The sequence below is a fragment of the Stegodyphus dumicola genome, chromosome 6, assembly GCF_044657685.1.
Source record: "Stegodyphus dumicola isolate Sdum_Otavi_A_Nest chromosome 6, ASM4465768v1".
Classification (NCBI taxonomy): domain Eukaryota; kingdom Metazoa; phylum Arthropoda; class Arachnida; order Araneae; family Eresidae; genus Stegodyphus; species Stegodyphus dumicola.
The window spans coordinates 34,827,401-34,852,232 of NC_140773.1; positions in this window are offsets into that span (position 1 = coordinate 34,827,401).

Consider the following 24,832-nt stretch of genomic DNA (forward strand, 5'->3'; position numbering starts at 1 on the left):
TTTTTTTTAATGTAGATTTAAGAAAAATAAAGATATCAAATAAGCTGAAAATCTAATTCTATGGGGCAGAAATTAATTTTCATTGCGAATGAATACATTTATTAGTTACCTTTACATGATATTATAAAGGAATTTGAGCAATTTAAGTAAAGTGTACGATATGAAAATTAGCACTTGGGAAGAAAATTACAAGTTTTAATTTTGATAGAAATGAGATTTATATATATATATATATATATATATATGTAGAGAGAGAGAGAGAGATAAAAGCGGATTACTTTCATCTAGGTAACTAGGAATTTCGTATTTTGTTGCTGTGTTGTTACTTATGCTCATTTGTCTGACAATAACATCAGTCCAAGTCCACAAAATTCCTCTTGGCAAGGAGCGCAATTTTACGTCTGACGTTGGCAACAGCTTTGAGCACCATTCAGGTGACAGTGCGATTTAGCTCAATTCCGCCTCAAATTTCGACGGAGAACACCCCGGGGGACGGGTCCGAGGGTCTCCAGCCCTCTCTCCTTCCACCAAACCACACGAGAAGGCTTTCGGCTCACCGTATATCTAGAGTGCCGCCATGCTGACACTATACATTTACAAGCATCCGTGCCTTCTCCGTCATCCTGCCTTTCGTCGCGGTAGTCAGCGAAGCTAACAATCATATCGATTGGGCGGCATTTCGTATTTTAAATGTATGAATCGAAATAAGTAAGTTACCTTTTACATCAACACTATCCTAACACAAATATGCAAATAAATCCCTTATGTATACACAGCTGGTTAAAATATCTTATGCATAGTTATTAAATTTAAATTCAAGCCACAACTCGGAAACTTTACAATTTTAGAAATTCATACCGCAGCCTTAATGGGTTTTATGCAAACAACTGAAAAATACAGAAAGCCTTACTTAACTGAATTGAACTTAATCGAAACCAGACTTAGCCAATGCGATGGACAAGACTAATCTTGAATCCGTGAAACCCGAAACCCTTCGTCACCATTTCGTGTTTTTAATCATCGTTTTTCATTCGACACTTCGTTTACATGTAGGAGCCGCCCAGACGGTATAGTGGTTAGAGGAGCCGACTGCGATACCGAAGTACCCGTGTTCGAATCCCGGAGAAGGCATGAATGTAAGTTGTCTGTCCCTTCATAGGAGGTAAAGGTGGTCGCATATTAGGTGCCTCCGTAAGAATTGACCACCATTTCTGGCCTTAGTGGTGGCGAAAGCCTAAGAATGGCTAGTACCCGCCATTATATACATTTAAAAAAATCTCATATATAGCGAACAAATGAATTATATTACATTGTATATAAAACGAAATGTTTATATTCTTTATAAAAGTGATGGAGTTTTAACTGCGGAATGATTTTCAACTATCTAAGCTCACTGGTGGATGAATTAAAATTTACGTTGAATTGTTAGGTGCTACGCAGAATTGTTAGGTCCTCTTAAGGATAGTTTGGAAATGGTCAACTTTGGCGCAAATTCTAAATTTTATTTCATTGCTTTATTTTCTAGAGCATATTATTAGCTTTAGATTGCAAATTTCTTTTTAATTCTGCACTAACTAGAACAGAAGATACTGATGATTTTATGAAGCAGGAAAACCGTAGCTGGTCTTTAAAAGGCTCGAAATGTGTTAGGAATTAATGAGAAAAGATTTCAGGTTATATTTTCAACAATATTTTGAGATAATTAATAATTATATAAACTGTGAAATATAATTTTAATAAAATTTCGCAGTTTATATAATAGTTGTATTCAAATATGAATAAATTGGGAAATTCAAAGGCCTGTCGTCTTTAAGATTCGGAAAATATCGCGGAAAATCAATTCATAAGTTTATTGATGAGTAGCAAAAATGGAGTAGAATTGCAATTGACAGCAGATGCTATAACTTACGAACTATACAACGTGAAAGAAATGCAGCAGTGCTTGCATTTGTTCGAAAGTAAATCTACTAATGTATGGCTAGTTCCTACAGTCCTATCTGCTCCGAAAGATAGTGCAAATTTCAACAACTTGCAGCATCTGCAAGAAAATGTGGCAATATGTACAAGCGAAGTCAAAAACCATAATTATCATAATCAAATATGTGTACTTGAAACTATTTTACATTGCTGAAGTAGTTATACGGAGAACACAGAACGTAAGCAAGAGCTTCAAAGCTCAACCGCAAAGATATTTTTGCTGAAGAACAAACTGTGAATTTATCAGTATGATGGCTATCATATAATTGAAGAAAGGTTTTCAAGGGATACTATATGTTCTTTTAATTAATTATCTTCGCCTTGATGCTTACACATTTAAAGAAGTTTTCAGAATTGGAAGCAGAACGAATTAGAGAATGAAGGAGTCCTTCATACCCGAGGTAAAAATTACAATGAATAAATATAATTTACGAAATGCAATGAGTTTTAGGTATGTTAGTATATTTTAAAAATATAAATATAATAATTCGAACTTAATGCGTTTTCTCAAAGCTAAATTTAACGCATAATTGCATCTATTCGAATATGATAACACAAAGTATTACTTTCCCATTTTTATGAAGCCTTACGTGATTTCTTTGTATATTGCCAAATAAAAAGTGAATTAAAAAATTTGATTGATTAAGTACTTTTATAATAATCATCTTCCTTTTGATTTAAAATATGATAAATATATCAGAAAGTCTAATTACACGTAATCGTCGCCAATATTTTTGCTTATTACAATATCTTTTCAATAATAATAGAAAACCCTAGATTTGAACATATAGTATAATTTGCAGGTGTTGTTTCTAAAACATCTGAGTATTTTTTATGAAGAATTTTTGAAATTAATAAAAAAATTCGATAATTTTCTATAAATATATATATATAATTCCGTTTCATCTCCTTTTTTCCATGAAGTATACCATAAAGCAAGTAAGTTATGGCATTAACAAAATAAATAAGCAAATGTATAAGATGGGAAAATGGAGACAATTGCATAGCAAATGGAGAAAAATTATAAAAAATAAGAAAAATAAAATAAAAAGTGATAAACTCAATAATGGTAATTCAATAATCTAAATCAAGAATAAAATTCCGAAAAGCATAAGTTGTCTCCTTAGTCTGAAAAACTTTAGAAAGCATTGCTGACAAATATATAAACAAGTGTTTGAAGTATCTTCCTGTGCTGGACATGACAAGCGTACTCAAGAAGAATATGCTGAACATCATCATCGCTGTACCACAGCTGCACAGAGCACATGAAGCAATTCTCAGTCGCTTTTTTAATAACTCTTAAAATTTCGGTGTCCAGTCAAAAATTGATTTCAGGAGAGAGAGAGAGAGTTCAGGAGATAGCGTTTGACGGTTAGAAAAACATCAAATTGTCCAAGTTAATTAATTGTTTGCAACTTCATTATTGTACAGACGCCAAGAAAAAAATCTCCTCTGAATCCATTTTAAATTAGTTTTATAATTCGTTTTGTGGAAAAGAGTCCTTTATTCTGCCTTTCTGTACACATGTCATGCAAAAATGTCGTTAAACTGCAATTGATAGTTGTCAAAATGGATATTTTCTTTGAAATATGATACCCGAAAATTTTCACCATTACAATACCTCCTTTGTAAAAGGAAGTAAAAACAATTTTTACAATTAAATTACAGTTTCTAAGCGAAAACAACCAATTCGGCCAAAATGCAAGAATGCGGATTTGTCGATGCACAAAACTAAAAGTTTCATTTTGGTCGCACTCGGCAAAAAACACTTGAAGGTGCAAAAAGACTTAATTCACTATTCTGCTAAATTTCAAATGTAAACAAATATGGCTGTTGTGGTAAAAAAAAATAGGCATAACCGCACTTAAACAACTTTTAAATTGTTGATAATTCTACAACTATTGCATGCAGATTAACTAAAGGCATAAAAATTTTAACCGGAAGATAAGAACAACATAATTCAATCATTTTTATAGCAAAAAAAATGCACAATTTAACATCATATAAAAATAAAAAAACTGAGTTCACTGAGCCGAGTAACAAAGTAGTATATATACATGTTTGGTGCGGCCGATTGCAACCAAAACGGGAGTTGCACAACTACATGTTATAGCAGTCCTACGTACGAAATTTCAACGTTCTGAGGCTACTGGGTTTTGAGTTATGCGAGATATATACATACGTTCTTTGGCTTCTTTGATTTTATGAAAAATTCTGCATAATTTTCAAAAATCCTGTTTCTAATTTGGTAGAATTAGCGATTTCTTTACATCCACATAGTTCACCTTTAATTCTGTAAATAATCTATATACACTTTCACTGTTATTTTAAATGTTTTCTTCGTTACAAGTCTTACAAAACATATTCCTTCTGAATATGCATTATGCATATTCCGAAACAAAAATTGTGAAAAAAATGGTATATATATATTTTTTTTCTTTTTTTAACCTCTTCCTAATGTGTATGCCAAAGCACTTATCTCACATACTTGCTCCGGAAAATTTACTAATCTCTAGTGCTTTAATCCCCAGGCAAGTGATTAATTGATTTATTTCCGAAATAATTTCGAGCGAATTATTTATTTAACGTTTCCACTTTTTTGATTTCTTTCCTCTTTGAAATAAAAACCATTGATATTAGTAATTAACTTTTAACGGTACCTTTCTCTTCCCAGATTTTTAAATTATGTTTTGTATTTCTTATTCTGTTTACTCTTCTTTTAATTTTTAATCGTTTTCCCATTTTATTTTCTTCTACATATCTCAGATGCTGTAATGCACTGGGATAATTCGAAAGCCATTTTTTTTTTGCCTTTTGATAAAGCAGCTGGACTCAGGTTTCACAATTACAGAAATTAAAGTTCTTAATCGAATTTCAAAGAACGCTTTTGGTTTCCTCTTTTGTTTTTCTTATTTGAGAAAACTATCTGTAATTGAGTTTTCAAATAAAACAACTGCTGTTTGAAATTCATTGAAAGTGTTTTAACTATTTCTTTAGATTATAGGCGGATTGCAGTCATAATTGAGATGCGTGCAATAGCTCAGAAAAAAGAAAACAATCGAAATGAGCGCATATTACTTATTTTAAAGCAATCATACTTTTCATGATTTATAGTTCGAAACTTCTTTAGTATTACTAGTTCTCTCCTCTACAAATTTCGTATGCTAAGTGCCGAGGTTATAGATCGAAACTTCTTTAGTATTACTAGTTCTCTCCTCAACAAATTTCGCATGCTAAGTGCCGATTCCTTCCGACAAAATTATAAAAATAATTATTACTGTATACTGCTTCAGCAACTTAATATATATATGCCAGAAATAAAAAAACAGAAACACATACAAGTACTGAATTTACACACATGAGAAAAAAAGAACAACAACAATGAAGTATTTCTAGTGTCATTGCATTATCTTTATATGTATAAGCGGCTCAAGTGTGTGTCGCTGATAGTTTATTGTTGCCACTCGAAAAAATGAGCGCCGAAATTAACGTTTCCGCAGTTGTTAATTAATATCTCGGCCTATTACAGTCGTACGAAGAGGAGAACGGTATCGATGGATTCGGAGAATTTTTTGGAATCCGAGGATACGAGTCTCGAATTTCAACTCGGCGCCGTTCCGTAGATATTCGAGAAAAAAGAATTTGGCACGTAGCCAAATCCCTCTAATAGAGAAAACCCAAGAAAAAGTGGAAAATTTAGGAAAAATTACTTTTTAATAAATATCCCGCTTAATTGAAGTCCCACGAAGACGCGAATGCTTAAAATGACGTGCCACGGACCTGCAGTGTGCTTCGCTAAGCCCGGAAGCCAGCCGTTTCGCAAGAGATGATGTTACTTCACCCCATATATATATATATGCGGCTTAAGTGTCTGTTTGTCGCCGATAGTTTATTGGTTGCTTGCGGACGAGCCAATGGAGTGAAGTTGCCACGGCACAGGGTTGCCGTTTCAATTGACACGTAGACAATTTCCTGTAAAACTTGCTTTTGCTATGACCATCCATAAGTCTCAGGGCTAAACTCTCAAGCGTGTTGGCATTTTTTTCACCTGAGCCTGCATTTGGACACGGTCAGTTTTATGTTGCCTGTTTAAGAGTTCGTGAAAGAACGGGTGCTAAATTAAAAATAATGGATGGTCCTCTGCAAGGCGAGCTTAAAAATGATGGAAAGATCTACACAAGAAATGTTGTGTACAAAGAGATTTTTGACATGTGAATTAACATTTTATTATTTTAATCACCTTTATTTATTGAGCTAGCGGTGGCTCTTAAGAAATGTACCGCCAGTGGTTTCCTTCATTGCACTCTACTTTAAGGAATTAAGCAAGTAGAAGGGGGAAACCCCGTGGAGCAGTAAGCAAAGGGGCGTCCTCGCCGCCTACACTGGGTAATTCAATTTGAATTAGCAGACACCTTTGAATAAATCACTTTAATTACTATTTATAATATCTAGAACAGCTCTCCTTTCGTATGACCGTCGGACTTTCTAGTTAATTTCATATTCCCAATAATTATTTCGTGATTTAAAGATACTCCATTTACATCTTGTTTCAACAATGAAATGAATAGTTTCAGCGAACGCAGATTTCACTGCACATAAATTAGCAACATGATTATTCAATCAGACAGTGAGAGAAAGAAGGCTTGAGAAATCATAAAAAGCTATTATCAGTATCTGCATTGAGTCTTGGAATCAGAAAACCTACCTTGAAAATCTCTCTCACAGCTGTTCGTTATTTCATTAAATTTCTGTTTAGTATATGTAATAGACTAGAAATCTATCTAATTCAGTTCTTTTTGTGACAATAATTCCTATAATTTCTAACAAAAGTTATGATGAGAAATATATCTTAAGTTTTTCTTGTTTAACAGTTTGTTTTGATGTGAAGTATATTATACTTTTCTTGTCTTATCACCATCCTTGCTCAGATCAGAAAGTCTTTGTAAACTAAATGGTGAGCATTATAGTTTAAAAGCTGTACGTTAATCTTCACCATTAGCTTATTAGAACTTGTGCGGAGTTGCTTCTTTTTGTTCTCTTGCTTGTAGTAGTTGTGGAGAACTAGTGGCTGCGTTTCTTAAGTTTCTGGCACATTACTCGCTGCGTAGAAATATCTCGCTTCAGTTCGCCTGTGTCCAGACAGCTGGTTTGGCCTGACTGGCCTTAAGCTTCAAGCTGAGGCTCCATGTTGGAGTTCTAAGCCCGAGTAGAACGAGCAACGAGCAGAACAGCTAAGAATAGTGACTTTCCATTTCCAATACATCTTCACGTTGCGTGGGCAACAGTTGGTTCCTATACCCAGTCATAGATGTCTTCATGACACTGGCAACTTCTAAAAGCAGCGGCGGAAACAACAATACAACGTTGTTAAAAGTTGTTTTATGAAGTTAGCAGCTTCGGCTCAGGCAAAGGTTCTTTGACCCATGTCTGAAGTTTTGAAAGTACGATAATATTGCATTAGATGAAATGAAACTTATTCACCAAGTCTTCTAAATTTGTAAATGTTGTACTAGAAGAAAACATTTTAAATTACATTATCATTTAAGTTTGCAAAACTGCCAGGCGATGCTAATAAGGATACCTTAAATATTTAATTTGGATTTACGCAAGGTACAAACAATTCAAAGCATTTTTATGACTAAAAATGAATGACATTTTTATGAATACGCGTCCAGCGTGCAGTCCGCTACACTACGAAAGCATGCTAAGAAGGAGGGAGAAATACCTTATAACGTGCATTTATCATTCAATAAAAGATTATCACGGTAATTTATATTTAATTTGAATAAATGTAATTGACTACTATGTTAAGTTAGATATTTTTAGTAGAGTTATAATTAAAATTGTTTTATTTCGCCGTGCTGTGCAGCGCGGGACAAATTTTAAGAGAAATCTACGCCGGAAGAGTAAAATTACAAGAGCATGTTGTAGAGACTATTAGGTTATTTGGAAGCAGGAGATGTGAAAAATGAACAACTCCCTCTCCGGGAATCGGACCATATACCTCTAGAATACGCGTCCAGCGTGCAGTCCGCTGCACTAAGAAGGCATGCTAAGAAGGCGAGAGAAAAACCTTATAACATGCATTTACCATTGAATAAAAGTTTATCTCGGTAATTTATATTTAATTTGAATAAATGTAGTTGACTACTATGTTAACTGTAACCGGTAATTCTACTCTTTTTGATTTTCAGAAACTGCTAGAAGTATCTCGCGTGGCCGATTTAAAAAGCTATATAAGCCGGAGAGAAACATATCAGCTCAGTTGTTTTAGTGAGCTGTTGTTGTTTACTAAGTTGCTGTAATTTTGATCGATTAGGTTTCTCTGCGCTTTGGATAGCGTTCTATTTAACGTTTTAGAAGTTTAAAATACAGCTACTGATTATATTGCGTGATATATGTATATTGTACGAACATCTTTGAGGAAAAATCCAGCGTTTTGTTATATTTCTTGTGATAAGAATAAATTTTATTAACTTTTTATCAGACTTGTGCATTCAATCTATTACGAACTTGTACGCACGCAACAATATAACAGCGTTAACTCTTCAAATTGACAATTAGAAACGTCAAATGTTAAATTATTCCATGCCACAGAAGTTCTTGCTAATTTAGTTATCAAATAGCTTATCATTTATTAGAGGAGCTAGGACCTAGTAACAGGGGTAAGTAGTTTTTAAAATTTTTTATCAGAATTTTCACTTAGCATCACTTATATGATGAGCCCTATTATACATAAGCACAGTCTGTGCCCCACCGAAACTGATAATGGGACGTTGCGTGCAGGTGTTCCATCTTAGCTAGCTAACGAGAAAAAAATATTTCCTAAATTTCGAATTAAAGTGAATTAATTGAGCTTTTTATAAATGATTCTTTCTTTATAAGTTTTAAAGTGCTGCTTTAATTTTTTCCTAGTCGCAATACTTTTATTAAAGAAAAGTCATCTGGGGCAAGATGTAACAGAATCTCGGAGCAAGTTTAGCATTTTAGAATTTGAACAAGATTTTGGTACATATAGTCGGACTTTCTTTAACGTATATTTTTCTTTTTTAACATGCATATTACTATTTTCTATCAGACTTTCTTTCCCGAAATGTAAAAAAAAAATTTTTTTTACACTCATATATTAGACCTTACCCTAAGGCTTCACTTCAGAAGCAGTCTAATAAAGGCCGACACAAAATGAAATCTGCCATCCCCAAAGAGCTCTGGCAAAAGATTATGAAGATATACTTAATAAGAAATGAAAAAGATAATGAAAAGGGAAAGGTTAAACAAAAAAAGTACAAAAAGGAAAAAAGGAAAACTGAAGAGATGAAATGGGTGAAAAAGAAGATTTTGAACTCAGATACAGGTTTTAAAAATAAACTACAAAAACAAAAATTGGAAATTAGAATAATAATTAAAAAAAAAACAAAAAAAAACTAAACAACTACATCATATTATATACACTTAAAAATTAAAGACATTTTGAAGACAAAGAAATTACATACAAGAACAAAAGTTGTAAACAAAGGTCAATTAGCTCAATTAGAGGTTTCAGACAGACTTATCAAGAGAAAAATGCTTGAAAACTCAAATTTGGCTAATGACATAGGCACGTTTCGTCGCACTTAACAATTGAGACTGAAAGCGGTAATTCGTAATGAAATTATTATATTAATTTAACTTATTCTAGCTAAGTCTCAATAGCTTCGTTCCTTTTCCCGACGTGCCTGTAAGTTAAATTCAAATTGAACTAAAGAACAAAAATAAAATTAAAACAAGAACAATATTTTTACACAAAATTTAAATCTTAAAACTGATGTAAGAATGTCCTATACAATATGGTTTATGCTGGCAAATATATATATATATATATTCTGATGATAGCCGACAGAAGAAACTGAAGTACCAAACCGAATGAACATAAAAATGATATATTAGATAGAACAAATCTAGCAATAAAACCAAATTCGATTCTTTATCTGATTTTTATGTGTTTCAATAAATGATATACTTGATACAGACTCTAGGAATGCAGTTCGAAATAAAAGTTTCGCACGCACTTATATATTTTTCATATTAAATTTTTGTCTGACATTTAAAATGAGAAACTTTTATTAACTCACAATTCTTTCAGGTAACATAAATGCTTCTAGTCATAACGAAAATGTCCCAACTTAATTGCTAAATTTAGCCATGTTAATATTCGTTGTCTCGCTTATTTTCCCCTCAAGTTATAATATCCGGCGAACCCATAAAATTTAATTTCCTGCTCTCAACAACAAGAGATTCAAGACAAAAGACGTCAATCGAAGTTCGCTTATTTGTTTAACAAAATATGGCGTTGAATAGAACATCTGTTACGCAATATGTGAAGAGTAAATATCTGTAGGTTGTAAGTTCCTGCAAAACAAAATATGTCATCACTATTAAACATTGTATTTTGTTCCCAGAAATAAAAAATATTTTCGCATAAAAATAGAAATTAAATCTTGTTAAATTTTCTCCAGTTCCATCTCAGGTTGTATTATTTCTAGTCATTTTCAAAATGATAATTTCTAAGTAGAGCTCTTTCTTTTATTTAAGCCAATAATACATGATATTGTAGAGTCGTCATCATCGTCATGATCATTACTATTATAAATTTTTTAATCAAGAGATGTGAAATGCAAACGGTGGGCAAATCAGGTAGTGATTGCTAGTCTTCTCATTCTAGCTCAATATGATAACCACGTGTCTCAAAAATCACACGAGAGGAGTATCATTTATTTGTTATAATACGCCAATATATATTGTTACGAACTTTTTATATAGGTAAGTGCAGTAGAACTCCAATTATACGAATCAAATGGGATCGGACCCCATTAGGATAATCAAAAATTCGGATAATTGGATTTTTATCCGAAGAAAGGGTCTACGTACAATTTAATTACTTACTGTAAGTTGAAAATGGGAGAAAAACTATTTTTAAATAAAAAGAGGTTTTAATTAATTAAAATGAAAAGGCAACATTTTAATGCAAATTTTATATATCGTACTGTACAGTAATTACAAGTGCTGAAAGTTATTCCTCAGCATTAACTTCTGAACATCCAGAAATTTTTAAAAGAATGGTTCTTAATTCCTGAAGTGACAAGTCATCCTCATCTTCTCCTGACTCTTCCTTTTCCTCTTCTTCTTTCTCCTTTTCCTTCTCTTCTTTAGTTGGATCTGAAAAATTCTGAAATTCTAAAAGAGATTCGGATAACCAGCGATTCGGATAGTCGGAGTTCAGATAAATGGAATTGTATAGTAATTAGCCCAAACGGGATGTTAATCCCGAATGGTATATTAGTCTCAAAACGACGTATTTTGCTGAACCAAGGAGATTAGAATAAATGGAGTAAGCCTTCTCCGTACGTCCTGCACAATTAAAATGAAACCATGCTACGTCACAGGATGACGTCCCAACTTACCATGGCTGCTGTCATAGGTGAATATATAGTTGGTTTTGTTTACATTATAATTGATGATATCTATATATTACCTATACATCATTGAACGTTTATATGTTTCCTGTTATAATTTTAATGCTTAGCATAATTGATTTTCTACTTAGTTTATAGAAAACTCAATTGCAAATAACTGTTTCGAATTTAATAAAATCTACGTACAAGAAATGTGCAAATGGTAACTATAAGGCAAACCCTGAAGATCAGTGAACTTTTCAATGCTATTTTATGCAAATTATCCCTAAACGCACTTTCTGAACCTGTGACGTTGATGTTTGCTCTCAAAGTCAGTGTAATTTTATGTAGCAATACGTTTCGAAGTATTGGGGTCATGATAAGGCATGACGTCATTTTCTTGGCTTCATTTTTGTGAAGACATTTTGTCCACTTATCCTAACTTTCTTACTAATAACGGCACATCACTTTTCAAATCCTTGTCACCAAATATTATCGTCTACATTATATTTAAAGAAATTAAGTTATGAAGAATGTGCATGCACGTACTCATGTTTCTCGCATTGTGAAAAGACAACAGAGCCATGAAAGTTTGATGACGTACTAGAGCCACGAAACTGATTTGAACTAGAGCCATAAAATTTTGATGTCGTAGTCCTTCACCCGAATATGGGCATCTGGAAAGCCGAATTTTGAATTTCGAATATGTTTCACAATCTATTTCATATTTTTTAAAACTTTTAACGGATTTTTGATTGAAAACCTCAATGATTTCAAAGCGAGTAGTAGCAACACTATTCGAATAAAACACTTTTATCTTCAGTGCTCGAGAGTGTCTATCGGAAATTCTAAAAATGTGCTGCTTTTAATATTTTATGATCTTGCTGTTGAATCGAATTTTATGTTGTGTAAGTGTCAAGAAGGTGATATTTAATACATAAAGTTAACAGACAGAACTCCAATAATAAAAAGAAAAGAAAAGTTTGTCTAAAGCCGTCTTATTAAGAAAACTGAACACTGATATGATGAACTGAGAAAAGACTGAAAAAAAAGAGAAAAATGTATGCCAACACTTAACGCTGCATAGGGAAATTTAAATATATACTGTTTCAATGCTTTGAAAATTTTTGAAATTTTACTTTTGTAGCGTAAATGTGAAGAAAATTATGCTTAATAATAAAGCAAAAAGAAAAGGTTTAGCAGGGGAAAGTTCAACATCAGACTAGTGGACTGAGAGCTCAGTGGAAGCGTAGAAAACCTTAACACACACTTTGGAATGACCGTTAAAATCTGAAAACATTCAGAATTTTTTTTAATTATATGTAAAAATGTAGTAGCAGGAGCAGGTCATATAACGCTGAGTGTAAATGGCTATCTTGCGAAATTGGCGAGATAGCGCCAAGCTAATAATGGTTTAGGCGACAAATTGGTGCGAAATCGACAAGTGTCGCCAAACTTGATGAACAGTTGCCGACATTTGGGTCTGGTCCCTTTATAACTACAATTGGCTCAAATGCCTACGCAACTGTAACTGTGTCTGGCCTTATGTAACTGCATATTCCTTCCAGGAATTTCGGAAAATAGAAAGTACTAGAAATTTCTTGCCAGCTGGGGGGGATATATAAGACCGGACAGAGCATCAGTTCTCAGGTTTAATTCAGAGTTGAGTTCGGAGTATATTAAGAGATCTTTGTTTGAGTTTCGTTCTTGTAAATGCGATTTGCATTGCGCCGTGTTTAACAACTCAACGTTTTTAGTGTGAAGTAATGATTGCTGGTTGTGCTACTAAGAGGAGCTGCAAGAGTACTTTTGTGGAAAGTGCCATATGGTTGAAAATTAATGAAAAGTGGAAAATTAATTTCATCAAACTATCATTGTTTCTGTGTGCATTCAATCCATTACGAACCAGTAATCACACAACAATTTATCTGTGCAGTAACCTTCTCTACTGCATTAATTTTGTAGGTTGTCAAACATATTATCAATATTTCTGCTTGTAAATGTATTTAGGATAATTTGTCTTTTCGTTAATATTTATGTAACGTTCATTCAGATGAAAGTGTACCAGATCGTCATGTTGAATTTTGTGTTAAGGAACTTAGAATATAGAATCTCTTTGACATGGTATTTCATGGTATGGATTATTGATGATCAGAGTAAAGCTAACAACAGCATGAAAATATAGTGAAAGAAGAGAAAATAAGAAAGAGAGTTAGAGTGTTTGGAGCGAAATGATGCAAAAAAAAAAAAAAAAAAAAAAAAAAAAAAAAAAAAAAAAAAAAAGGTGAAATTGTCTACCAAATTGCCAAATCCTAGTGGTGAAGAATTATGTTATATCATCACTTTAATCTCGAACGCCACTTGCAGTGTTATAAGGATTGGAAAATGAGATGTGAAAAATGTGCTCTGCCCTCACTAGGGGTAGAACTGTGGAACTCCCGATACCAGCTGGACACACTTCGAATTACAACACGAATCCATTCGGGAAGGAGACAGAAAGTACCTTACAAATTTACAATAATAATAATAATAAAAATAATAATAATAATGTGGGATGGCATCGTTCATTATAATCAGATGACGCGACAAGCTGTGAAAATAAATCTTTTACTTTTCCGATGATAGAAGGCAGACGATTCCGCCTTTAAGACGATGACGCGATTAAAAGATGTTTGAATGTAAAGATAATTCCTTCTCTTCATCTGTAAATAATCTCACCTATTTCCTTCTACGTATGTAATTACTTTGTAGTTTGTTGCAACTATTCATGTTTCATTAAATATTCAAGTTATTTGTAAATCGGACTAGTTTATTAGCCCCTAGACAGCCACCTTAGAAGTAAGTTTACAAACATCATATTCCTAGACAGTAAGTTCCGATTCTACAGATTTGGGTGCTCAGGCCGCGATGAGCCTAGGAAGAAGCATTATGAATATTACAAAATAAGAGATGTAAGTTTTGTTTCGATTATTTCCACATTGTTACTTCTAAGAATAGTGTTCTATGATACTGTAACTGTGAAGGAAGATGACTACCTTAAATTTTATTCCTAGATTTTCAAATTCTTTAAAGACTGGGCCTACTAAGTCAATTAAACTTTTACATCAAATTGTGTTTGGAACTTTGGGTGATCGAAAAAATAGAGCTAGATTGCGTAACTTTTGCGGTTTTTCATCTGATTTTAATATTGAAGAAACAAAACAAAAATTACTTAAAACTGTTACTGCAAATGATTTTATTTCTGTGTGTAATTTGTTACATCTTAATTATGATTCAAATCCTGATAAAAACTGTGATTTAATATTAAATAGTCCTTGTGATTTTAAGCTTTTAAAATGCGAAAGTGATGACGAAGACGAGTTATCTGAAAACGAAAGTGTTTATGATTCTGATAAAAATGATGATATTAATTCTGTTCGGTCAGAATCACCTCCCATAAATAACTCAGTGAATGAAAACATTATAATGCCTAGCAATATTTCCCTACATTTTCGTGATATCTTAGAAACTGTTTCTGAATTTAATGGCACTGATACATATCCAGTTGAATCCTTCATTGGTGATTTAGAAGAATCTTTTAAATTATTTAAGTTATCGGAATTACAGAAAATTGTGTTTGCTAAAAAATTGCTTACTGGTTCTGCTAAAGTATTTATTAGGTCTTTGAAAGGTATAATATCATGGAAAAAATTAAAAGAAAATCTTTTATCTGAATTTGGTTCTAAAATAAACAGTGCACAACTTCATAATTTATTACAGAAACGACACTTAAAACCTGGTGAATCACTTTCCGAATATTTAATTGCCATGCGTGAAATAGCCAGTCGCGGTTCTGTTGATGATTCATCAATTCTTGATTATGTAATCAATGGGATACCAGATCAGAGTAGTAACAAAATTATTTTGTATGGGTGTAAAACTATTTCTGAATTCAAAGAGAAATTAAAAATATATGAGAAAATTCGCGTTCCAGATACGAAGAATAAGGGTTATTCAAGTACTAACATACAAAATAAAGCACACACTATACCTAAGAGTAAGGAACCAAGGTGTTATAACTGTGGAAGTATTGGTCATAAATCTAACTCATGTAACAATAAGAGTAAAGGATTTAAGTGTTTTAAATGCGATTTGTTTGGACACAGAGCCGTAGATTGTTCGAAAACATCATCTAAAAATATCCAAGATGCCAAAGCTGTTACTCCAATAACTCAGACTTGTCAGAAAGAAATGCATAAAATTGTTAATTTGGGGAATTTGCAAAATGATGCTTTAATAGATACTGGTAGTCAAGTAACGTTAATCCGAGAAGATATATATAAGAAGATAGGTTCTCCTGAACTTAAGTCGGCAGAGCTACAGTTAACGGAATTTGGCAACAAACCTATAGAGAGATTTGAAGGTGAATTCCAAATTGATGGTTCTTCATTTAGATCAAATATTTGTGTTATAGCACAAAACAAGAAATCTGAGAATGATTCTGAAGAGCAAAAAAATGCTTATTGCAATGGAAATGGTTCTGAAGAAGGATTTGAAAAAACTGTTAATTATGGTTTTTTGCTTCCAAAACCAGAAATTGATCCTGTTAGTATAGTTCCTGTTACAGTACAGAATGTGATCAAACTGGATACCTCATCCACAATCAAAGCAAGTGGCAATGATTTCCTGATTGTGAATTCTGACAACGTCCCGAGTGATGCAAATTCTGATATAAGTGAAAATGATGCTATTAAAGATGAATTTGAATTAGTGCAAAACGGAAACTCAAGCACAATAAAATTAGCTTTGATGCCAACGCGGAGAAACGCCACTGAAGAAGGAGATTCTCAAAAGAAGCATGTTCCTAAAGAAGAGTCTAATGTTAGAGTTTATGATGAATTAATTGCTAATTCTACTAAAAAAACTTCAGTAACATATCTGATAACAGACAAGCAAAAGAAACCACTGGAGACAAGGAAACTACAGAGACCACCGAAGAAGAAGAGAAGATTGAAAAGCAGAAGTCAGTTAGAAAACCTGATCACAACGACGCTGATACGGAAAGCAAAGACGGAACAAAAGAAATTAAAGAAGGTGAGAAAAAAGAAGCGAAAAAACAGATTCAGAAGGTCCAGGAAGAAACCCGAAAGGCTTTGACAATGAAATACCGATTTTGATGATTTCAGATTATAGACTTTTTCCCAAGTTGACAAATTTCTCACGATTTGACTAATGGACTATTATTTTAAAGACGTGAACTAATTTAAGAAGACTGAAGATGATGTCTAAGGATGAAATATATGAAGGAAGACGGCTTAAAGAAGATGATTTTGAGAAGACGCATTCGAACGACGGAACTTGAAGATATCTATGAAGACGCATTCAGAAGACGTATCCAGGCGGTATCTAAAAAGACGTATTCAGATGATGTTTAAGAAGACGTAAATACGAAGACCAATCCAGACAAATTGTTCCAGACAACATCAAAGGAAGACGTGTTTGTAAATGTATGTATTCAGATAGACTGTTAAAGATGAACGATTTCTGAGGATGTTAAGATGATGAGAAAAGATGGCTGAAATAAACCTTTTAAGACGACTTTTCCCTCTATAGTAACTAAAAACATTTTTTTTTTTTTTTAAATTTTATTTTTCAGATCCCTAGATGTAGATGGTGGTGCTACGAGAATGCGAGGCCGCATTCCATCAGGATGGACGAGCATTTGTGGGATGGCATCGTTCATTATAATCAGATGACGCGACAAGCTGTGAAAATAAATCTTTTACTTTTCCGATGATAGAAGGCAGACGATTCCGCCTTTAAGACGATGACGCGATTAAAAGATGTTTGAATGTAAAGATAATTCCTTCTCTTCATCTGTAAATAATCTCACCTATTTCCTCCTATTTGTAGTTTGTTGCAACTATTCATGTTTCATTAAATATTCAAGTTATTTGTAAATCGGACTAGTTTATTAGCCCCTAGACAGCCACCTAAGAAGTAAGTTTACAAACATCATATTCCTAGACAGTAAGTTCCGATTATAATAATAATAATTGAAATTCCCTCTAAAGATTTATGTTAGGCTTACTGCTAACTGCATATTGTACGATATAGTCCGAAAAGGGCGTAAATGCGAAAGAAAATTAATTTGCAAAACGATGCAAACCTCAAGACTTTACAAATGATTCACACCAGACTCACTTTGAGATTACAAAATCGAATACCAGTTCTTTTACTGTCCTAACACATTGCTGTTAAACTTCCTTATGTTTCACCAATTGATGAAACACATGTCTGTAATTCACTTCGAAATAGATGATTGCAAGAGATCACGTTATCAAGATATCTCAACAGAAGGTCATAACTAATTTTAAATGCATCCCAGTGACCATTATATGGAAGATACTCAAACATTGGTTGTTCAGTGGAATAAATAACAAATATTTTTAAATGGCTAATTGTCTCAATTACATTTTATAATTCCCGCCATTCCACATGAACAACCCTTATCAACTCTCGAGTTGTTATCAAGAACGGTCGGTTTGGAACTTATTTGAAACTGTAACGGGACAATTCTGAGAAAAGTATGGAAATAAGATATGTGTATCATGCGAGGAATCCTTCGAAATCTCTCAATGGCTCTTATTTGATTATTTAATTGTTGATGATTAATATTTATTCGATTATTTAGTATTGGATCATTTAGCTATTGTTAGCGCTTATTTAATTATTTAGTACTCGTTTAAATCAACTGTTGAATTTCCAAGCCTTTTCGTAATCACTAATCTGTATTTTCTAAAACAACCATGCCTCCGCTTCTTTTATTATAAATTCAGTTGTCGAGTCTGTTCAGGCTTTCGGCTTAAATGAAAAGCAATTTATTATTTGCATGTATTTGTTGTAATTATAGTATTTGTAAGCAAGAGAGCTGTGTTTTCGGTTAAAAACACAGTAATTATCATTGATTAAAAAGAAAGATAAAAAAGATAAAATAAAAAAAAAGATAAAATACAGCAAGTGCGTTAACTGCTGATTAGTTTTTATGACGAATCATCCTAATATGCATATAGTTCTGATTAGGTACATGCGTTCTTCATGAATAAAACGAATAAAGTTAGCTGGTCGTTAATCATTGCTTCATGCATATAATCAAGGCCTCGTGCATGGGTAATAATTCAATTTGGCCTAACGTAGTTGTAATTTCGTTGGAAAATACAAATGATCTGTCTCTCTTCCACTATCACTAACGTATAGAAAGGGTTTTCAGCTGGATGGTATTTTAAGTGCCTCCATGCCGCGAAGACATTATTGATTTACAAACTTAGGCTTCATCCAGGGTTCGAACCTGAGCGCAAAGATAGGGCAGTTGGCATTGCTAACCTTTTCACTGAAAGATAGGCACTGCTGATTGTAATATGCGAAATGAGCAGTTAGGTACATTCGCTTCAGGTAGTTGTTTACTCTTCGTTTTGTGAAAACTATAATTCAACATCGGTATAGAAATTATAGTTTGAAAATAAAATTTCGTTAAGTGAAAACAAATAATTTGGTATGTCGAGAAAAATGGTTTATTTTAAAACTTTCTTTATCGAGTACAAAAACTGATTACCCAAATTTCGTATTCACTTCAGTTACGATAACGGTTCTGTATTACATATATCAATACGTATTTGGAATAACGTAATCAGTTTTTAATAAGATTCGTCAAAATCATTTTATACAGTTAACATATGCTCTCCAGGTTTAGAAGCATTAAGGTGATATTTGTAGCCATCTAAAACTGATAGTTGTATGATAAACGTTTTATGGAGCATGTACTTTCTCTTTGAGCAAATTTTAATGACAAACAATGAATGGGTTTTGACGACATGCTAAAATTTTAAAAATTAAAGTTTTATGTAATAGATTTTTCTCTTTGACAAATTGATGTTATATCTGTGCTCAGTATTTGAATGATAATGCACATCAATTATGCTACTCAAATGTGCCAGCAATATCTCAGTAATCAAGACAAAAATCAAGTGATTTATCATGATCCTTGTACTGGAAATTATACATTTATTAAGTATGTAAAGTAGATGACACATTAATTCAGAAATAATTTTGTCATTTTTTGCACTTATATTGCTTACAACTGTCACAGGCGCAACTTCATTGAGAAACTTGCAATCTACAATCAAAGTGCTGATAAGTTAGAAGGATAATATCATGTACATCTTTAATTACGAAAACCTACAGTAGTTATACCCAAGATAGATTAATATTCTAGTAACTTTTTATCATTTTCGGCTGAACAGTATAGGGTGATTCATAATTCCCTTAGAGATTTTGAAAGTTTATAACACATTAACAAATATAGCAAAAAGGATGCAGAAGTAGAGCATGAGTCTTTTTATGATCTCCTTGCACATACTTGGTATTTGCGCCCTGGTGACGTTGGATATAGGACATTAGTCTCTAATTAAAGTTCTTTCTAACCATGTCCCAACATGTTAAGCTCAATGACGGAAATTTAATGCAGGATTCGTTCTCAAAAGTTTGCTAAATCACGTGGCCAGAGTCCACGAATAGAAGATTTTTCATGTAATCACATTAGTAAAAATCATTTGAGTTTTATGTCAGGTGAAGTGAAACCCAAAGGGGACTATATCAGCTAAGTCTACAATTAGATGGTAGCGATAATTACAAACTAGAAGAGATTGTTTACACCCTGATATTTATCATCATGGTTATTGTGTTATAACGTTGCGCGCCTACAACTTGCACGCAACCAAGGGTGACTGTGAAAGCTTGTATAAACCACAGAGTCTTATAAAGGGTTTAAGTCCCTTTTTATTCAACGTACTGAATTACAATTGCGTTCTCTTGACGCTTACAAACGGTGCCAACTCGGCAGTCAAAATAAAAATAAAAACCTGAAAAGAAATTAAAGACAATATTCTAACTACGAGGCTCTCTCAAATAACTAACTCACCGCGTTTTACAAAAGCCGCAGCTAATTCAGCCGACTTGAAGCTCACTGGAACAATTGCAACTACTTCCCGCCAAGCACATAGGCCGCAACGCGGGGTTCTTTTATTCTCTAATACTACCTCCGCGCTCGCTAAGTAAGAATAACTCTCTCTCCGAACTCGTTTCCTTCTATTTAAACCATACTACTTCCGCTGATAATTTGAATGCTTGCGCGTTCTACTCAAATTTACATATTCTGGCATTGGCAGTTCCAGGGGAAAGTAAGGATTGACAGGAAAGATAGTTTAAACTTAAAATAAATGTTAGTTAAAATAATTATAAACCCTACAGTGTTAAAAATTTCAAAGCCCCATAGGAAATTATGAATCACTTTGCAAAGTTTCTGTGCAGAAGTGATATATAGTTTTTATTAATGCATGTTAGTTAAATTTATTGAACTAAATTTCCATTCATTGCATAAGCACCTGTGTGTAGCTAATCGAAACTAAATGATCAGCTTATGCACTCGTAAAATCAAAGTATTAAAGGAATTAAATTTATATTTCATTCTCTCAAATTGAAGATAGAAATTGCTTCGGCAATGAGAATAATGAAGTTATTTCTTTAAAAGGAATCCATAATGAGTACACATTTTTATATTTTGCGCAAACAGAGTCCTTTGTTTTTAATTTAAATATAGTCGAAAGAATGTTTAATCATAATTGACTTTTAAGAAACATAATGATTCAGCTTGCATTAGAAATTCATATAAACACTATTAAGCCACTTTCAGAATATTTTTTAAAGCGGTGAATAATTTCACAAGTATTCATGATTTTTATATATAGTTTACAATTATATTAGTAATTCTTCCAGTGCAACTGAAAATTTCAAATAAAAGTTTCAGGTTATTTTAAAAAGCGTGGAATAATTTATCAACTATTCATAATTTTTACTTGTAATTTACAATAATGTTAGTAATTCTTCTATAACAATTGAAAAGCAATTGAATTAGTATGCATTAGAAATACGTATAAATGCAAATAAAACAAGTTCAATGTAATTGTTTGGTAATTTGCACATTTTGCTTGATGTAAATTGTTTGAGATTAAAACTTTTTTAAATAACAACATTAAATAAATTTTAAAAATAAGCCTCATGTAATCTTTTATGTAAATTAAATTTTGTTGCGATTTTAAAGATAGGATTCAAAGTAGATGTCTACGACTAGTTTCGTATACAAAATTAAGTTCTTTGAATAAGCGGTACTTTCATTAAACACAAATTTTGCTTTAGATGCACCTATATGAATAAATTTATCTTCCGATACACAAATTTAGAATTCTAATGGTTTTTTTAACAATAGAATTTTCTCGAAATAAATACATATTTCACGAAATAAAACTGAGCTTTTATTTTGAAACTAAACAAAGGCTAAAACTTTGATGAAAAAATACTTCGTTATTACAAAAGAGATAATCTTTAGATAATGAGCAGAATGTTTAGTGAATGCCGATTTTAAAATATTGCTTTGAAATTACGATATGATTTTTATATTAGTAACTGTAAACTCGGAAAATATTTCCTATAAAATTTAATTGAAAGACTGCAATTTAAATTCACGAATTCTATCGAAAAATGTAAAATATTCAGACTTTAGAGATACTGAAATTGTAGGAATCTTGTCATAAAAATTTTTATTTCGTGAAATTTTCTTTCAAATATATGAAATTTTAGTTTTAATACGAAGAAAGAAATAACTATGAAACATCTTTATTATAAAAAATGAAATAAAGTTATAGTGAATGTCAATTTAATCACATTAAAAGTTAAAAATGCTTTTGTAAAATATCGAAAAATAGCGGATAAATAAGTTTTTTACTCCCTCGTACGAAGAAAAGGACGAATCGCGAAAAAGTTAGGGTATCACATTTCAAAGAAAATATTCATTTTGGCTGCCCTCGAAACAATGTAAGAACTTATTTGAATGGCTTATGTAGTACGGACAGAGCAAATGACTATTTTTCTCAAAACAGATTTTAAAATGGATTTAAAATGCATGCAGAAATAAATGTTTTCTTCATATCTATACGCACGTATGTATACATGCATCTCGAATAACTCTGATTAGCCGTAGAACGTTAAAATTTGTACATGGATATACTAGAACACGCAGTTGTGCACTTCCCGTCTTTGTTGCAGTAGGCAGAACCAAATGTGTATATATATATACATATATATACATTTCGAGGTCAAGTGTATAAGGGAATCCTTATTTAAATATATATAGATGGAGGACAAAATAATGCGAACACCTGTAAAAAAGTATGACTTTTTTCACACCTGCAGTAGAGACGCGCCACCTGCAACAGAAGTCTGCCACCTAGTTGAGCCGTGAAGAGGAAGGTATCAGTCTCTCAGCAGCAGTCACTTGCGTTGCATGCTTCGATCGAACTGTCTGTGAGAAGTTGAAAGTCAGACCTGTCAGATTTCCAAAGAGGAATGATAGTTGGGGCGCTTTTAAGTAGAGCATCGGTTACGGAAACAGCAAACCTTGTAGGATGTGCAAGGATTAGGGTAACAGCCATTATGGTAGCGTACACGAAAGAGGTTAAGACGACGTCTTCAAGGCACAACAGTGGCCGAAATTCAAAGCTGGCTGATAGGGATAGACGGGTCTTGAAGCGCATTGTAGCCTGAAAGCACAAGCAATCGTTATCCTAGATAACATCCGAAATGAACAGTCAGCTCCAGCACCCCGTTTCAACAAAAACTGTCAAAACGGAACTTCATGCTGCGAACATTTATGGAAGAGTGGCAATTCGTAAACCCTTAGTGACAGCAAGGGTCGCCAAGCGACGCCAATGGTGCACAGATCACAAAGGCTGCCCCCCACAGCAGTGGCAACGGGTAATATGGTCAGATGAATCGTCATTCACCGTATTTTAGACTGCCGGAAGCGTTTATGTCTGGAGAACCTCCAAAGAAGCCTTATAACCTGACTGCCTCTTGCAGACTGTGAAGCATGGGGGTGTCGCCATTATGGTATGGGGTGCGATATCTTGGCGCGGTCTTGAGCCACTTGTTATTCTGCATAGGAGGATCACATCTAATCTCTATCTAAGCATTCTAGGCTTAGATTGTCCCTCCTTTTGTCCAGACTGTATTCCCTGGGGAGCGACCGCTTTTACAAGACGACAACGCCCCTATCCACACTGCTAGGTATATTCAAGAATGGTTCGAAGAGCATGACGATGCAATTGAACATCTCGCTTGGCCCCCTCAATCTCCGGACTTGTCTATTATGGGACATTTATGGGCATATTTGGAGTTCAAACTGCGTTTCCTATTTCCACCTCCATCCGGACCACTCTGGAGGAGGAATGGATAATATTCCTTTAAATATTGTCCATGACCTTTATGCATCTACTACACGTCGCATTTAATCTGTACTTCAGTCAAAGGGTGGTCCACTCCCCTATTAATATATATATATATATATTGTCATCATATATACACATATAAATGTATATATAATAACATAAACAAAAGGAATGCGTAGGCGACAATGATTTAATTAAACATAATCAAATGAATGAAATAGAAATACTCCTTTCAAAGATTCCAATAAAGTAAAAGTTAAGAACCAATAGAATAAAAACTAAAAATTACGATTTGAAGACTGCATTAATTCCAATCTACAAAGTAGTAATAGAAAAATGAAGAAAGTAAAATTTAAAAATAAAAAAAATATAAAAACCAAACAGTAAAATAAATAACTGATTTTATATAAATAAACAGGTAACATAAAAATTGAAAAATAATTTGAAAAGAAACTTGGAATAAAAGAAAAAATGACAGATGGAAGAAATTGCATTACAAGCACTAGCTGAGTTGCGGAAAAGCAAATTAAATTGAGATGCAAAACTAAAAAGGGAAATTAAACGAAAATTATAGCATAACCGTAAAAAAAATTACTGAAAAATTAATAATTGAAAATAATGCAAAATAATGCCGACTCCTTAGGGGGAGTTAACGTATTTAACCCTCTTCCCAACTGCTCAGACCTCGTGTTTCTTCCTTGCCATGCAAACATAATTTAAGTTTTCAATTCCCTAAATTTAGCTAACTCAAATGCATGTCAGAAATTCCCCTACAGTATGCAAATAAGTTTAAAAATTATTTGAAATATTCAAATAAAATGAAACAAAAACCATCATTTAAAACTGTAAAAACCGTTAGAAAAATAAGCAAGTATCAAATCAATGATGCGATTAAAACATCTAAAATGTGCAAATAAAACATGTAGATGAAAATATGAACAAAAGGAAAATACCCTGAATTACAAAAATATTGAATTAAACGAAATTGTTACATTAAAAATAATAAATTAGGAATGACTAATTTTTAAAAGCTATGATAAACTTACTTAGCACATCGTAATTTGTAACAATAATGCTCGAACATTTTTTTTTAAATTCCAAGGGCAG